This window comes from Peromyscus californicus, unplaced genomic scaffold (genome assembly GCF_007827085.1).
Source record: "Peromyscus californicus insignis strain IS unplaced genomic scaffold, ASM782708v3 Scaffold_3__1_contigs__length_106647218, whole genome shotgun sequence".
In the NCBI taxonomy this organism is placed as follows: domain Eukaryota; kingdom Metazoa; phylum Chordata; class Mammalia; order Rodentia; family Cricetidae; genus Peromyscus; species Peromyscus californicus.
This window is the reverse complement of record NW_026294551.1, coordinates 24451483-24466799: the sequence shown is the minus strand read 5'-3', so window position 1 is coordinate 24466799 and position 15317 is coordinate 24451483. Positions and strand designations below refer to the sequence as shown.

General features: G+C 44.9%; 1 protein-coding gene across 3 annotated transcripts in view; it reads left to right on the top strand.

Annotated features, from left to right (window-relative positions):
- Cdk12 (cyclin dependent kinase 12) overlaps window positions 1-13911 on the top strand; it is an 85213-nt gene extending 71302 nt beyond the window's left edge. For 2 of the 3 annotated variants that reach the window (XM_052759633.1, XM_052759631.1), the window contains exons 17-18: window positions 2517-2624; window positions 7124-7437. The gene's annotated coding sequence lies outside the window, so the exon portion shown is untranslated. Of the gene's footprint in view, window positions 1-2516; window positions 2625-7123; window positions 7438-12042 lie in introns of those variants that run through there. The other variant, XM_052759632.1, reaches the window with a different exon arrangement.
- The last annotated feature ends 1406 nt before the right edge of the window (window positions 13912-15317 follow it).

Below are 15317 nucleotides of genomic sequence, written 5' to 3'. Positions count from 1 at the left end.
CTGTCAGCCAGGCTACCTGATTCCTCAAAGCAGTCTACCCAGCGGGGCAATTGCAGTCCTGATTTCTACCACACGAGGGCACTGCTGGCCAATTAAAACTCAAGCCCCTTAGGAAACAGTTGGATGAGGGCACTCTTTCCAAGGGACAGGATCACAAACACTCCCAGAGAGCCAGAGAACCTGGACCGGAAGCCAGAAAAAAAATTGATAGCACTTGTTATACCTTTCAAATGACTGAGGCCTGTGCACTTGGCCCTTCAGGCCTGCTGATTGAGTGGGTGCCCAGTTGAACTTAGAAGTTCCAGGTACTCTCCAAGGTAGGTGGCTCCAGCTGTCAAGCCCATTGTCCCTTTATCCCAGAGATATTGAGTTCTAGTTCAGGAGGGTGGGAATGGTTGGATTTCAGAGGGGGAAAAGTTTTTTTTACAAGTATTCAAAAGTATCTTTGTTGGTGAGAAAGTATTGGGAACTGAAGACTGAGAAAATAGGTTACCTCATCTCCCCCTGGCACCCTCACCAACACAAAGCTACAGTATTCAAGTCTAGTAGATCTTTGTATCTGATCGGGCAAAGCACACCCAGGACTCCAGAGAGCTCTAAGCCAAAATTATATCAGAAAACAGCATGAAGGGGACTGCTTTGGCTATGAGCCTCATGTCTACCCTATGCCATGTCATTGGCTCTGCTGGGCATGCCAAGCGACTTGGGCCCTATGGGACTGAGAGCTCCACAGTTTACCCTCAGAAGGCCTTCCAGAATGAACAGGCTCAGGGAAATGACAGAGGTCTTCCTCCTTCCCCCATGCCTGAAGGCCCCTCCCCAGGAGGACAGCTTGATTAAACAGTCGGTGCTGCTGGAATTACTGCACAGCTGGTGCTCCCCCCAGCACCCTGAGCAGAGCAGCAGTGCAGATTAAAATCTCCAATTAGCGTTAAAGTGAAGTGAGGAGGTGCTGAGGCTGCCAAGGCAGCCAGGCCGAAACCCTGAGTTGGCACCCTTGCTCCTGCCTGATTCTGAGGCCACCCTTAGTCAGTCCTTCCTTACAGTGTCCAGTGTCTGTTAGACTTGTGTTGCTTGGGGCCAGAGGAGCACCTTGGGTTGGAGGCAGATGCCTTACCTGGCAAGATGCTAGGACTCCATAGGATAGAAGAAAGTGAGATCAGTGACTGTCAAGGAGCTACCCTGTGTGCAGCCTACTAGACAGCCAGGCCATGGTGACATGATGCTACTGCTGCTAATTTTTGCTTAGAGAAAGAGCCAACAGGAAAGGTCTCTCTGAGTCTTTTTATCTAAGGTACTCAGGGACATGGTATTCACATGAATATCCATCTGTGTATATTTTATCCTATCTGACCCATCTGTTCCCACCCAAATTATGGCTCCTTCCTTCCTCTCTCAATCCTTTCCTCAGCTTTCTTGTAGGAAGGGTAGACATAGCCAAGCTCCAGAGTGTCACAATGCCCTGACACCTGGGTCCCAGTCAGTTGCCCTTTATCTTCCTAGTTTGGGAAATAGCAGAGGTATACCAAGATGAATCAGACCCTTCCCACCCCTGAAAATCTTATCCACTCCAAAGATCCCTCTGCCATTTACACTTCTGTTCCTTGCCTATCAAATCTAGAAGAGTACAGCAACCATGCCCTCTGACTGCCCTCTGCCCCTTTAAGAGAAATGGAGGTGGGTACCCAGCTGACTTAACCTACTCACACCTCCAGAAATTAGACACCAGGGCATAGTGCCACCCTCCCAGACTGGCACATGCTATCCTGGCAGAGGTTCAAGCACACACACACACACCCCGCCCCATGTCATACTCCTACCCTATGTCTTCCTCTACTCCCTCTCTCCACATCTTTTTTTTTTTTTTCTCAGCTCAAAGCACAGCTGAGCCTTAAAAGGGGGGTGAGGGTGGAAAGACCAAGCTGGGGCAGGGGGGTGTAGAGCGCCAATAGCACGTTTTCACCTGCCATTTAATTGGATGTATTTTTAATTAATGGGACCTCAGGGACTAACATGAGACAATCTGATCTCTGAATAGGGACAGGGGAGGGATTGGATAAGGGAGGAGGATTGGGCCACTGGGTGCGGTTACCAGGAACCCAGGCCCATCAATCACTGGCCACTTTGCGTTCTGGCATGGAGAACAGCGAAGTGGAGGAGGAGGGGAGGCACTGGGGAAAGGTGCCAGGATTCCCCCCCAACTGCCAGGACCTCCAAAGAGATGGAAGTGTGCTGACTGACTCAGGTCTGCAGCCTAAATTTACAGCCAGAATAGTAGGTAAGGCTGTTTTCTTGCGCCTACAGTTGAGTATAAGATTATGAAAGGGAAGTAGGGTTGAACTTTGAGCTCCTGAAGAGAGAATAAGAGCTAGGGACCATGGACCTGGGACTGTCATAGAGGTTACAAGCAAAATGGTATGCAAATGAGACCTGGTGACTTTGGGTCTAAATCTTAGAACCTTAATGTTGTAAGAAGGAACTTGGAGCTCATCTTGCCTGACCCCTTCATTGTACAGATGTGGAAACCAAGACCCAGAGAGGAGGAACCAGTTGAATCCTGCCCTGAAGTTGCATTGTGTTCTGGATTTGGAGAGTTCCTGGGAGCACAGGGCAAGAAAAAGTAGGTAGGTAAGGAGGGAAGAAAGTCAAATGAAAAACATAATCATGACGTTCTGTCCTCCACTGTCTGACATGTCAAGTGACTCTTGTCACTGTTTCCTGAGTGTTGGAAGCAGTTTAGGAAAGTTCAGCAGGTGCAGCTTGTAAGCGATGTGATATGGGAGCATCCCCCTTTGTGCAGCCTGTTCCAGAGGTCATTACCATTTTTGCCTCCAGCCCCTCTCTATAGGATTTTGCCATGTTTTTTAAGGTCTAAGGGAAGGAAATGCTTCAGCTACCTCAACTACTTAACCAAAAGGCAGATCTCCCAAGTAAGACTAATTCCCCCCCCCCCCCCCCCCCCCCCCCCCCCCCCCCCCCCCCCCCCGGAGCTGAGGACCAAACCCAGGGCCTTGCGCTTGCTAGGCAAGTGCTCTACCACTGAGCTAAATCCCCAACCCCGACTAATTTTTTTAATGGAATTTGTTTGTTTGTTTGTTTTTTAAGATTTATTTATTTTATTATGTAGACAGTGTTCTACCTGCATGTATGCCTGCAGGCCAGAAGAGGGCACCAGATCTTACTACAGATGGTTGTGAGCCACCATGGGGTTACTGGGAATTGAACTCAGGTCCTCTGGATCAGCAGCCAGTGCTCTTAACCTCTGAGCCATCTCCCTAACCCTGTTTGTTTGTTTTGAGACAGAGTTTCTTTGTGTAGCCCTGGCTGTCCTGGAACTCACTCTGTAGACCAGGCTGGTCTCAAACTCAGAGATCTGCCTGCCTCTGCCTCTGGAGTGCTAGGATTAAAGGCGTGTGCCACCACCATCTGGCGTTTTTTATCGAAATCTCATCACAAGTTTCCATGCTATAATATAAGCAATTGGAAAAGTTATGCCAAAATGTCAAGGATAGTTTTACACCTCTTGTCTCATGACTACAATAGAGACAGCATTCAATGCAAGGTCCTGCAAAATAAATTAGAAATGTTCCTCAATTCATGTAGTATCCTGGCCTTAGAGTCTTTGGTCTCTTCTGGCTCTTGTAGTGTTGGTTTATCCTAAAGAGAAGGGCATATTTCCAGCTGCCTTTATCCCCATTCCCTTATTTCCTTCATTGCTCATATGCTAGGGCCAGGGGCAGAAGGACAAGTGAAGGTAATAGAGGCTTTCCTACCAAGTTGCCAAAGGTGTCATCCTCAGCAATCTCCTCTTTTCTCAAAATCTTCAACACTCTGTGATCTGTGCTTCATGAGGCTAAACTGAACTGGAGGCAAGGATGATTCAGGGTTAGAAGGCAACACCAAAAGAATTTGCCACACTCTCCAGCTCTCATCCTTACCTTCCTTCCACCCCTAGAACTGTCTTCTATCTTGGTAACCTGTTTTTACCCTCAGGCCCTTGAGAAAAGCAGGATCTGGCTCTGCAGTTTCCAACCTTGTCCTGATCTGCCTTAGACTGTCAGGGGCTGTCATGGTCTGTTACTCACAGACATGGTGAGAGGCCCTCATATCCCCCTAGGACAATCTGATAAAAATCCTTCTAGGCCCCTTTCTGTTTCCAGGGGCCTCAGGAAACTGTGCCAAAGGCTGTCCTGTCAGGGTGACGAGGAAGAAGGGAAGACAGGACGTCCCACATTTTAGAACTGAGACCTAGTGATGGAGAGATGGCGTAACCGTTAAAGGCTAGGCTTACAACCAAACATAAAAGAACTGAGACTTTATAGTTCCACCTGTGGGACTGGCTGCTCAATATAGTGCAGGACATTCATAGTGAATATTGTGTGGAGCTAGGTGGCTACTCTTCACAAAGCTGCTGTTTCTAGTCTGGAACACAGAGCACTGAAGAACAGCACACAGCAAAAGAGGGAAGGTAGCTACTTTCTGTATATAAACCTGCTACTCTTTTTTGCTCTTGGTAATTGGTTCATCCCTACTCTAGTGTCCTGGCAGCATAGGGAAGCATTCACTCTACATTCTGGATATTCTCTGAGGAATAGAAATACTCTCCCTCCCATCAATTCTGCCAGGTCTGCCATCTACTCCCAAGGTTATCCCAGGGTGTCAAATCTATAGCTTTAAGTCCACATCTAGAACCTGCTCTGAAGTCCAGAAGAAACTCAGGCCCTTTGTGGGAAAATACTTAGATATGAAGTACATATGGTAGGAAGAGGTAGCAGTACCCAGAATTCCTTGCCTTCTGAGATTGGTCAGCATTGGCCTGCCGTTTAGATTTTACTCTAATGGGGCCTCTTTCTTCCTTCTCCCTTTAGTTTTCCCATGGGTTGAGGGTAGATCTGAAAATCTGAACCTTTCACCTTGAGACATAGAAAGCTATTATGCAGATCCTGTGTCTTCCAGAGCTGTAGACAGAAAGGGAAAGCAGAGAAAGGCGTTGACAGAGGTAGCAGTGCTGTGGTGCCCACTGGCCCCAAAAGAAGAAACAGGCCAGAGATGAAGCCAGGAGATGTCTGCTTCTGAAACAGCATTCTTGCCCCATCTTCTTCTGCTTCCTTTTCCATGCTGCTGAGGCAATATGCCCAAGTGTGCCAGCTCTCCTGACTAGTGATCCTGTTCCACTGTGCAGGCAACCAGCACTGTGCCTCTGCACAGCACAGCTCAGGTCTCACACTCCTTTGCTCATTCATCTCTGTGTCTGTGTTACAGATTCCTAGGGATGAGATAGAGTGCTGTGGCCCTATGGTAGGAAATTGGTGGACACTGGGGCTTACTGGGTACATACTTGCCTGTCTGTAAGAGGGGAGGAAGAAGGCTGCTGGCAGCTCAGCAGAGCTTGAGGTTCTGGTGACTCAGCAATGGGGGTGGCTCATGAAAACAACAGAGGGGAGGGGATCAAGTCTGTTAGAGTTTCCTTTTGCCCCAGTCCTGCCCACTCTGAGCTCTGTAGATGAAAAATCTCTCATCTAGATTAGGAGATGTCCCAGCTATGAAAAGAAAGGGAGAAATGAGAAAGAAGTAAACAGGAGAGATTGAGTTGTCCTAGGGAAGAAAGACTGAGATATCACCCACCATCTCCACAGGCTACACAGAGAATATAAGACATCCATTAGTGGCAGGGCAGCCCAGAAATCCTGGGTACCTTCCAAAAGAGAGGTTTTCTTGGTAAACAGCTGTTACTATCGTTCCTCAGTTGCCTGCCTAGAATTCTGTGTGCCCAGCTAACATAAAACTTTGTGGGGTGGGGCTGTTGTTTGTTTATTATTGAGACAGAATCTCATTATGTGGCCCAAGTTGGGTGCCAAGTCTCAATACTGCCTCATCTTCCAAAGTACTGTAGCTATAAGCATGTACTACCATACCTAGTGCCAAAAATTTCTTTTTGAAGATTATTTTATGTGTGTGGATGTTTTGACTGCATGTATGTCTGTGTTTCACATGTGTGCCTGGTGACTACTGTGGAGACCAGAAGGGAGCAACAGATCGCTGGAACTGGAGTTACAGATGGTTATGGGCTGCCATGTGGGTGCTAGGAACTGAACCTGGGTCTCTGCAAGAGCAGCAAGTGCTCTTAACCACTCAGCCATCTCTCCAGCCACATAGAAATTCAATAGACAAACAAACACAAGATAAATACTACTACAAGACCAGACCCAGAAAGGATTGCCACCTGTGCTTAGTGCTCTCCTCACTAGACTCAGACACCTTGGACCAGAGAGGAGCATCTAGTGGCACTTAGACTGCTGAACAGGGTTTGGTACAGGCTGGGAAATGGCTGCAGCCACCGATGTTCAGAAATGCTGGTGTTCTCCCTCACGGGTCAAGTGAGCAATATGCATCCTCTCCATCCATTCTCAGTCCGTGACTGGAACTGGCAAGAAGAGAACAATAGGGACTTTGGATATTCGTATATCCAGGCACATGATAATAAACACCCTGACCTCTGGCCTCATAGAAGAGAGGGTTTGGTGGGTATTCTGTGATAGATCATGAGTTCTTGTCTGTTTCTGTTCCTTTTATTGCTGGAAGCTCTGTTTTCTAGGCAGAGTGAGAGTCCTCTTCCCCTCTGCTGGTCATCCAGACATGACTCTGGTTGGACAGACAGACAGACAGATGAACTGTACTTCATACAGGAAGGTGAGAGCAGTGTGTCACTTTTCCTCCTTCCTGGCAGTGGAAGGAGCTCTGGGACCCGTTCCTAAAGCTTAGTTCTGACCTAAGCCAACACATCATCTGGCCCTGGATATAAAACTTGGACTACGAAGGGAAGCCTAGATATATATACAGTGAGATATAGGCAGGAATGGGGGCCTTTAGCCCCAGGAGAGATATCACATTCTCCTTGATCCTCTTCCTTCCCAAATTCCTTTCTCCGCTCCCTTTTCTTTCACCTCCCACTGGCCAGCTCAACTCTTGGCCACCTGATTACCTCCAGTCTGACCAGATATGGTAAGTAATTATCTCTCCTTACACGCACCTCCTGCCCCCTTCCTTTCTTCCCAGCTGAGAGATAGCTAAATTTGTGTTGTTTCTACCACTGAATATCACAGAATCTGAATTGTATTCCCAGCCTTTGCTGCCCAGCTTGACTCCATGACTGCCTTTGGATTGGGAAGCACTCACCAGCCTCATCTTCCCCTGCAAGTATACCCAGGTCTGGACTGCTATGTCTGTGGCATCAAGACCCTGCTCTAGAGCAGAGGGCAGCCCTAGAGGTGCAACTGGAACCTTGGCCCTAAATGTGTGTATGCCTGTGCATTGGGCACACTGGTTTATTAGTGTTATTTCAGCATTGTGATGCAGAGAGAGTAAGTGTAACAGCTGCTCCTGCTTGCAGTGTTTATTGTTACCTAGAGACAACCTCCTGGCTTTTTCCCAGATCCCCCCCCCCCCCCCCCCCGCCCCGCGTGCCCAGCCCAGCCCCCTCCCTGCCAACAATCCTGTTCTCTCCACGCTGATGGGAAATTTATAGCTTGCCCATATCATGCCATTAACTCTCTCCTGTCCATAGGGTAGATGGGTCAAGGGAAACCAAAGTGGAGAGTGGGCATGCTTTGAACCCAGAGTAGAATAATGTATGAAGAACAGAGGGAGGAAGGAGACACAACCTTCTATTCTGTGTCCAGTTTTAGGCCCTAGTCGTTCTATAATCCAAGTAGGTCAGAGCCTGCTTAGTTTATAAGATCAGTCACATTTGGGATGGTATGGCCATAACCCAGTTGTTCTCCTGGCTCTTGTATGAGAAGGAAAGAAGACAGAGTTTTAGATTTGGCCTTGAGATCCCAGAAGAGTTCCTCTGGACCTAGCCTTGAAATCTCCACATCCTCCTGCCAAAATTATTCTCTTCCCTGGCTATCTCTATAGTCCTTTATTGCTTTGTCTAAACTTGAACAAATACAGCAAGATAGTATTGGAGTGGAAGGGGAATACAGAGTGGCAGGATCCATAGCTTCTCCTTATCTGAGCAAGGTAACTGTGGATGTCCCATAGAGACAGGAGGTACTAGCTTGAGAGATACTGGCCAGACCACCACAGTGGAATTGATATCTGACATGAAGCCTGCTGCTGAGCCTGTTGGGAAAACTTTTACCTGCGAAGACCCCAGGAGATTTCAGGAATTCTCCCAGCTGGCCTTCTTGATTTGGTTGGGGTTCTCTTTGCTGCTTGTCTTTCATGGTCCATTTTCTCGAATTCCTCTTGGTTTGCTCTGATCCAAGTGATTGAGGAAAGAGAAGTGTCCTAGTCATAATCTCAGCAGAGGTGGAGACAGAACCCCTGCCGTCTACTTAGGACTTTCCATGGAGGAGAGCCATGTACCCACTCACCATCCACATGGAAGCAGAAGAGCAGAGAATGGATTGGATTTTAATGGAAACAGTTGAATTAAACATGAAAAAACTTACTCACGGAATAAAATGTTTCTCTTCAGCTACTGTCCTTGTGCCTATGGTGAATTTGTCTGTGCCTACCCAAGGAACACTGAGTAAACAGGGTTCTTTTTCTAGACTCCCTCCACATAGCCTCAGCACAATTTCCTCACAGTGCAGCACTCCTTGAGACTTTGAAATATAGTTGTTTTTTGTTTGTTTGTTTTGTTTTGTTTTTTGGATGGGGGCGCGAGTTTTGAGACAGGGTTTCTCTCTGTAGCTTTGGAGCCTATCCTGGAACTCGCTCTATAGACCAGGCTAGCCTCGAACTCACAGAGATCCTCCTGCCTCTGCCTCCCAAGCACTGGGATTAAAGGCATGTGCCACCACTACCTGACTGAAATACAGTTTTTATGGTGGTTAGATTGCATTGCAGAGGCATTTCTGGGTTCTGGTGCCAGCACCACCACTTACCAGATATCCTTTGGAAGTTACTTTGAGCCATACTTTCCTAGTCTGAAATGCAGATAAGGCAGTAATCTCTTGAGAAGCCCACACCTACATTCTTGAGTATGTCTTATTTTTTTGTCCAAGTGCCTGCCTTTCTTTTAGCTCTAGTGATTAAAATCTCTTAATTCCGTGTTTTAAAACAAATTTTAAAAAATAAATGCTAATAAACTACTGTTTTTCAAGATTGTGGAAATTACATCAAAGAGTGTATAAAGCTTGATCCTCAAGCTGTCTCAGTCAGCAGTATTTGATACAGTAGGATATTGTTGGGTTTTTGTCTGTTTTTATTTTTATGTATGGATGTTTTTGCTTGCTTGTCTGTATACCATGTCTCTACCTGGTACCTGCAGATGCCAAAAGCTGTCATCAGATTTCTTGGAACTGGACTTACAGATGGTTAAAAGCTGCCATGTGGGTGCTGGGAGTCAACCCAGGTCCTCTGAAAGAGTGGCAAGTGTTCCTAAACACTGAGCCATCTCTCCAGCCCCAAATTCTGTTATTTTTATGAACCAGCAGACCTGACATCATTGCTTTAAAGATTTCATGATTCCCTGAAGAATGTGTGTGTATGTGTGTACATACAAGCTTGGGAGATTGAAAGAAGGGTGGCAGTCCCCTAGAAGAGGAGGTAACTAGAATCCCTCTTTTCAGACTCCCTAAGAAATCAGTTTTCTAATTTCTGTGCCTCTAGCCAAGAGAAAAGCTACTGTTTCCAGACTATTTCTAAGTCACTGTTCTGCTTGCAAGTATACCTTCATCCAGGATAGATCAGAGAGCAGTAGCCATTAGGAAGTATAGCAACTAGCACTTGCCAGACGTTTCAGTTTGTCAAGTATTTTTACCTACATTATCCTACTGGTATATCCACCAGGCATTATATTGTGTGTATTTTGTAATGTCTAAAATCTAGAAAGTATTACCTAGACTTACTGAAATGTATAGCTCTTTTCCTATTGTTTGTTTTAAAGATTTACTTGTTTTATGTGTATGAGTGTTTTCTTGCGTGTCTGGTGCCCACAGAGGCCAGAAAAAGGTATTGAATCCCCTGGAAATCAAGGTACAGATGGTGGGAACTGCCATGTGGGCACTGGGAAACAAACCTGGATCCTCTGCGAGAACAAGTGCTTTTGCCAGATGTGGCACTCCATGCCTTTAATATCAGCACTTGTGGGGCAGAGGCAGGTGGATCTCTTGAGTTTAAGCCAGGCTAGTCCATAAAGACATGTGTCAGGACAGCTAGGACTACACAGAGAAACTCTGTCTAGAAAAAGAAAATAACGCTGGGGGGTGGGGGTGGCGCATGCCTTTAATCCCAGCACTCGGGAGGCAGAGCCAGGCGAATCGCTGTGAGTTCGAGTCCAGCCTGGTCTACAGAGTGAGATCCAGGACAGGCTCTAAAGCTACACAGAGAAACCGTGTCTCAAAAAAAACCAAAGAAAAGAAAGTAACAAGAAACAAGTGCTTTTATTTGTTTGCTTGCTTATTTGTTTATTTATTTGTTTGTTTGTTTATTTATTGATGCAGGATTTCTCTGTGTAGTCCTGGCTGTCCTGGAACTCATTCTATAGACCAGGCTAGCCTCAAACACAGAACTCCACCTGCCTCTGCCTCCTGAGTGGGATTAAAGTCATGCACCACCATGCCTGGGTTTAGTTAGTTAAAGAAGAGATGACTCAGTGGTTAAGAGTACTTACTACCAAAATAATTTTATTGTATGTGTATGAATGTTTTAACTGCGTGTGTGTGTACACCAAGTGTGTACCAGGTCCCCCTAGAGGCCAGAAGAGGTCATTGGATGTGTGTGTGTGTGTGTGTGTGTGTACACCAAGTGTGTACCAGGTCCCCCTAGAGGCCAGAAGAGGTCATTGGATCTCCTAGAACTGGAGTGTTACAGATGATTTAAGCAGCCACATGGATACTGGGAACTGAAGAGTAGCAAGTGCTTTTTACTAAGCCAACCCGTATGATCTTTTCATGGTTTTTTTTCCCCCACTTGGCTATAGAGCAAGACTTTACACAGCATATTCAAGCACTCTACTACTGAGTTACATGCCTAGCACTATGCAGGTTTTCACTTTTGTTTTTGTTTCTGTTTTTTTGAGACAGTGTCTCATATATTTCTGGCTGGCCTTGAACTTTCTATGTAGCTGAAGGTGACTTTGAATTTTTTTTGGAGGACAGGGGGCATGCACATGTCCATGCCACTGAATGCATATAGAGGTGCATGTGGAGGTTGAAGGATGATGGAGAGACTGAGTTCTCTTCTTCCACCGTGTGGGTTTTGGATTGAACCAAGGTCCTTGGGCATGGCAACAAGCACCTTTACCAGCTGAGTCATCTTTTAGTATCCTCCTCTCTTTTTTTGGCACAGGCTTTCTTTTTTTTTTTTTTTAAAGATTTATTTATTTATTATGTATACAGCATGAATGACTGCTGGCCAGAAGAGGGCACCAGATCTCGTTACAGATGGTTGTGAGCCACCATGTGGTTGCTGGGAATTGAACTCAGGACCTCTGGAAGAGCAGTCAGTGTTCTTAACCTCTGAGCCATCTCTCCAGCCCCTTGGCACAGGCTTTCAAGCATCCCAGGCTGGGCTCAAACTCGATGTAGCAAAAGAAGACCCTGAACTGGTGATCCTCCTGCTTCTGCCTGCTGAATTTTGAGCTTAGGGTGTGAGCATTTTTTTAAATTGCATTTTATTTATCTGTGTGTATGCACATGTACATGCCACTGAATGCATACGGAGATTTTGGGGAATTCTCTCTTTCACTATATGGGTTCTAGGAATTGAACTCGAGTCATTAGGCTTTGGAGGCAAGCACCTTTGCTCACCAGTCCACCCTATGTGTTTGTTTTTTTTTTAAAGATTATTTCATTTTTATTGTTGTGTGTGTTTGAGAGAGAGAGAGTGAGTTAGAGAGAGTTGGGCCAGACCTAGAAGAGAGCACTAGCTCTTCAAGAACTAGAATTACAGGTCGTTGGAGCTACCCAACATGGATGCTGGCATCTGAACTCAGATTTTCCAGAAGAGCAGCAAGCAAATCACTGAGCCATCTCTCAGTTCTATTTATTTATTTTTAATTTATTTTCTTTTATTATTTTATGTATACAGATATTTTACCTGAATGTGTGCACTCTTTGGTTGCTTGGTGCCTGTGGAGGTCAGAAGAAGGCATTGGATCCCAGAAGAGGGCATTGGATCCCCTGCAACTGGAATTACAGATAATTGTGATTTGCCAAGTGGATTCTGGGAATCCAACCCAGGTCCTCTGGAAAAGCAACTAGTTTTCTCAACCACTGAGCCATCTTTCCCATCCCCTGTTTATTTTATAATTATGTGTGTGCATCTGTGTCTGCTTGTAAGTATGTACACATAAGTGCAGTTGCCTTCAGAGGTCAGAAGAGAGCACTGGATACCCTGGAGCTGGTGTTAGTTGTCAGCCACCTGGCATGGGTATTAGGAACCAAACCCAAATCTACAGCAAGAACAAGTACTCTTAATCACTGAGCCATCTCTTCAGCCCCATCCTATGCATTTTTAATAGTAGAGCTACTGGGCCAACAGATACAAATATCCACTCCCCATGGTTATGGCTATTTTACTGATGGACCAATGAATACTATTTATTATTAATCTTCCTTTTTCTAATGAGAATATTTATTACACTCTCTCTCTCTCTCTCTCTCTCTCTCTCTCTCTCTCTGTCTGTGTGTGTGTGTGTGTGTGTGTGTGTGTGTGTGTGTGTGTGTGTGTTTTGAGACAAGGTTTCTATGAGTCCTCGGTGCTCTGGAGCTTACTATGTAGGCTGACCTCAAGCTCACAGAGCTCCTCCTGCCTCTGTTTCCCATGTGTTAGAATTAAAGGTGTGCACCACCATGTGTGCCCTTAATCTTCCTCTTTTGAATTCTGCAATGGAGACATAAGAGCAAGCCACTATGGAGACATTCTTTATCATAGCTAGGTAGCTTGCTTTTGTCTTTCCTTTTCTTTTTCAATTGTTTATATTTATTTTTGAGATGAGGTTTTTCTATGTAACCCTGGCTGTCCTGGAGCTTTCTCTGTAGACCAAGCTGGACTTGAACTCAGAGATCCACCTGCCTTTGCCACCCAAATTCCTTTGTTTATTGAGACAAGCTCTCCTGTAGCACTGGCTACCTCACACCTGTTATGTAATTGAAGATGACATTAACTTCTGATCCTCCTGCCTCTGCCTCCCAAGTACTGAAGTTAGAGGTGTGTTTCACATTTTGTTTTTATAGATTTTTTAAGTAAAATAATTGTAGATTGATACTCAGTTTAAGAAATAATACAAAATCTGAGTATAGTGCTTCATGCCTGTAATCCCAGCACTCGAGAGGCTGAAGCAGGAGAACTGCCTAAATTTGAAACCAGCTTAGCCTCTAGAATGATTTCCAGATCAGCCAGGGTTAAAGTGAAACCCTGCTGTTACAAAAACCAAAACAAAACAGGCTGAGTATTGGTGGTATACCCCTTTACTCACAGCGTTCACGTCGATTTTGTGAATTTGAGGTCAGCCTGATGTGCATAGTTCTAGGCTAGTCATAGCCACATAGTAAGACCCTGTCTTCAACAACAACAACAACAAAACAAAAACCAAAGGTTGGGGAGATAGTTCATTGAGTAAATATGTTTGCCACATAAGCATGAGGGCCTGAGTCCAGATCCCCCAAAAACATATTTCTAAACGCAGCATTGGGGTAGGGCAGGGCAGAAACAGTTGGGTTTCCAGAGTTTGCTGACCAGTCATCCTGACCAGTTGGTGATTCTTTGGTTCAGTGAGAGATCCTGTGTCAAAAAAATAAGGCAAAGAGTGATAGAGGAAGATATCCATCAACCTCTAGGAGCTACATGCATAATCACACACTTACCCACACATAAATATATACACATAAAAACAAGAGGAGGCCCCTGAAGTTTATCACTTTGCAAAACTAATAAAATGTATCTATAATATTGACATTGATGCAGTCCATTAATCTTGTAAAGATTTCTGTATTTTCAATTATCTGTATGTATATTGGGGATGGGGTATGCATTATGCATATGGAGGTTAGAGAACAACCTGTGGAGTTGATTTTCTCCTACCTTGTGGGTCCTGGAGATGGAACTCAGGCTGTCAGGCTTGGTGACAAAGAAACTTGACTTACTGATCTATCTCACTGGCCCCAAAATATCTGTAGTTTTACTAAGCATATGCATATGAGTAAATAAGTGCTATACAGTTTTATTTCCTGTGTTACATTTCTCTATCCCCTTCTACAGTGAAACTGCTGAACAGAGAAGCTGGAGTGTAGCTTGGTGGTAGAAGCACTTGCCTAGCTTGCCCAAGGCTCTGGTTTCAGCCTCCAGTACCCACAGAAAGGAAGGCTAAGGAAGAATAAAAGAAAGGATGCTTTATAGTTCCAGCACCCCTGAAGTCCCTGTGGTTTCTTTTTTTAAATCGCACCTATCCCCACCCCCATTCTGTGTATATAATATGGAGTCAGTTCTTTCTTCTATCTTTCTGTGATTCTCAGGGATTGAACTTGGATCATCAAATTTGCATATCAGTCAGCAAGAACCTTTATCCACTGAATCATCTGGCCAGCCGTCTACCCATGTGTTAATTCTTGTTACTACTAACCTTCCCACTTCTAAAACTTTACCACTTCAAAGGTGGAATCAGTCTGCAACATTTTAGGATTAGCTTTTTTTTCATGCAACATCCAAACTTTTGTATGTTCCAGTGGTTTATTCCTTTTATTTAGTCCGTGGTATAGATAGACCACCACTACTTTAATTTATTATGTTCTAGTCTATTTTTTGAGACAGGGTCTCATATATCCTATGCTGACCTTGAACTTCCTATATAGCCAAGGATGATGTTGGACTTCTTAGTTCTGGGATTACAAGTGTGCACCTCCACACATGGTTTATATCATTGTTAATTTGTCCATCTGCTGATGAAACTGGGCTAATTCTACTTTTTGGGCTACAAATAAGATCCTTGAACATTTGTCTCCAGATTTTTCTGAGAACATAATTATTTTTCTTTTGAGACAGGGTCTCACTATGTAGTTTTGTCTGGCCTGGAACTTGCTTTGTAGACCAGGCTGGCTTTGGACTCTCAGTGATCCCCCTGCTGCTGCTTCCCAAGTGCTGGAATTATAAGTATACACCACTATGCTCAGTAAACAAACATTTTTAACATTACCAAGTTTTACCCATCAAAGTTTTCTCATTTTGTATTCACTAGCAATGAGTGAAATAGCCCATTTCCCTTGGTTAAGTGTTTTATAGTCACAATTATTAAACTTCTTGACCCTTTGGGCATGGCATTATCTTATTTTGTAAATGAGGATATTTGAGGCTCATAGTAAGTCATT